Source organism: Anomalospiza imberbis, unplaced genomic scaffold (assembly GCF_031753505.1).
Source record: "Anomalospiza imberbis isolate Cuckoo-Finch-1a 21T00152 unplaced genomic scaffold, ASM3175350v1 scaffold_209, whole genome shotgun sequence".
In the NCBI taxonomy this organism is placed as follows: Eukaryota; Metazoa; Chordata; class Aves; order Passeriformes; family Viduidae; genus Anomalospiza; species Anomalospiza imberbis.
Genome location: NW_027099842.1, coordinates 127,501 through 130,000, shown reverse-complemented (window position 1 = coordinate 130,000; position 2,500 = coordinate 127,501). Strand labels below are relative to the sequence as shown.

The 2,500-nt window shown below is 81.0% G+C and overlaps 1 non-coding gene across 1 annotated transcript; it reads right to left on the bottom strand.

Annotated features, from left to right (window-relative positions):
• Positions 1-394: 394 nt before the first annotated feature.
• Positions 395-547, bottom strand: LOC137466404 (5.8S ribosomal RNA). The gene has a single exon (XR_010995157.1). It is a non-coding gene; the product is annotated as a 5.8S ribosomal RNA (ribosomal RNA).
• Positions 548-2,500: the final 1,953 nt, after the last annotated feature.

Genomic DNA, 2,500 nt, shown 5'->3' with positions numbered 1-2,500 from the left:
CCCCCCGCGCACCGCGCGCGGCGGCAGCGGCACGGTACCCGCGCACGGTACCCACCCGCAGACAGCCGCCCGCGCGGGGGGGAGGCCGGAGGCGAGGCCCGCGCCTCGCCTCCCCTCTCGCCCTCGTCCCTCGGCCCTCGGCGGGGCGCCTTCGGCGCCGTCTCACTCGCTCCGACTCCCCGGCCGCCGCCACCGCCAGGCGGTGCGGCCCCGGCGAGGACGAGCTCCGCCCCAGCGGCTCGCTCCGGGAGCGGGGAGCTACGGAGCGCTCCCCGAGTCTGCATTTAGGGGGACGAAGGCCCTCGCGCGGCAACCGCTGCCGCGGCCGACGGGCCTGCGAAGCGACCCCAGCCGCGCCGCCGGGGCGGCCCCCGGGCGGCGATTGATCGTCAAGCGACGCTCAGACAGGCGTAGCCCCGGGAGGAACCCGGGGCCGCAAGTGCGTTCGAAGTGTCGATGATCAATGTGTCCTGCAATTCACATTAATTCTCGCAGCTAGCTGCGTTCTTCATCGACGCACGAGCCGAGTGATCCACCGCTAAGAGTTGTCTGGCTTTCGGCACCGACCCCGCGCGCGCGGGGGGGCCGGGAGCCGCTCTCGCCCGGAGCGGCCCCCCTTTTTTTTCTCTGGCGCCGAGGCCCCGCGCGGGGCCTGGCTCCGACCGTACGAGCAACGCGGAAAACCCCGGAGGGGGCGCGTGCGAGAAGAACACGGGAGGAACCCCACGGAACGCTCCCAAGGCCGGCCGAGAGGCGGGGGGACCCGCGCCCCCGACCGCCTCCCCCCGCCCGGCGAGGGGAGGCGCCGCCTACGTGTGCCGTCCTTCGGAGGCGGCCCAGGCGCCCGGGCTCGGCCCGGCCCTCCGCGCGGAGGGCCGCGCGGCGCGCGCCGCGGGAGCGCGGTGGCCCGCCCGGCCTCGCCGGCGCGGCGCCACGCGCCGGCGCGCGGCCCTCGGACCCCGCGCGCGCGCTTGCCTCCCCCCTGGAACCGCCGCCGCGCCGGCTCTCGCGGAGCGCCGCCGCGCCCACGCGCGCGGCCGACTCTCTCTCCCCAGGGGCCTTGCTGCGCTCGAGACGCCACGCGACGACCGCCGCCCCGCCGCCGGGCGCCGCGCCCCCCCCCGCCGGACCGCTGCCCGCCGGGGGAAGGCGAGCGCCCGAGGGCTGCCCGAGGGCGGACCCGCCGCCGCGGCGGGCCGCACTTCCCGGGAACCGCCGTCCACCCGCACCGTCGGGGGCCCCCTTCCGCGAGCACGCGCCCGGCGGAAGGCGGTGCGGCGCTGAGCCGGGGGGCGACGCCCGCTCTCCTCGTTCGCCACCTGGAGAGCGGGCGCGGAAGCGCCCCCGCGGCCGCCCGCCACCCCTGCCCTCGGACCGCGCGCGGTCGCGAAGGGCCACGGGGAGGGTCCCGTGCCCGCGGGCGGCGGGAACACCGGCCGAGCGGCGCCGCCGCCGCTCGGCGCGGGGCCGCCCGCGCTCGCCGGCCTCCGACCGCGGAGGGACCGCCGAGCGCTCGCCCCGGGCGGGCGGGCGGACGGCCGGCCGGCGGCCGGCGCCGCCGGTGCGTTCGAGACGAAGGCCGCCGAGGGGAGAGAGGCACGGCCGCGCCAGGCGCGGCGCCGCCCGCGCGGGACGGCCGCGGCGGCCCAGAAGAGAGAGAGCGCGCGGCGGGCCCCGGCGGCCGCCGCCCCGCGGCTGAGGAAGGGCAGAGAGCGCGCGCCCTCTGCCGGCGCCGCCCGTTTCGAGCCCAGCGGGTCGGCCCCGCGGCCGACCGCGCGCGCCGCGGCCTCTCCGCCGAGGCCGGGCCGCGAAGAGGGGGGGGCAGGGCGCCCCTCCCCGGCGCGGCGCGACTACCCCCGCACGCGCGCGCGCGGCGGGGACGACCGCCGCGACGGCGGGCGCGACCGGTGGCCGCGGACACCACCGCAGGGGATCGGCGGGAGTAGCTCCCCACCCCTCAATGGAGCCGCAACGCCACCGCCCGCCACCCGCCGCCGCCGCCGCGGCGGGGCGCGCCGAGCCGCCCGAGTCTTTAAACCGCCGCCCGGCTCGGCGGCCCCTTTTTCGGTCCTTCCCGCGGCGTTTGACGACGCCGAGGGGGAAGCCTGGGACCGCCGAGGCGCGGAGCGCTAGGTACCTGGCCCTGGGGCGAGGGAAACGACCTGCATGGCCCCGCCGGGGTGCCTCCCCCGCTGCCGCCCTCGGGGGAGCGTCCACCGGCGGGGGCGCGCCCGACATCTGCCGCCACCACCGCGGCGTCCTCCTCGGGGCCCGGGGTTTCCCTCAGTAGCCCGGCGCTGCGCCCGAGAGGACCGCCGCAGCTCGGGCCGCCCCCGCCGACGCGGGGAGGCGGCCCGGCCGCCGAGCGCCTCGCCGACCCCGCCGAGAGGCCGCGGCAATGACGACGACGACGAGGAGGCCGGGAAGGCCCCCGCCGCCGCCGCCGCCGCCGCCGCCACCGCCGCCTCCCGGCGGCGGGTCGCGGCACGCGGCCGCGCGC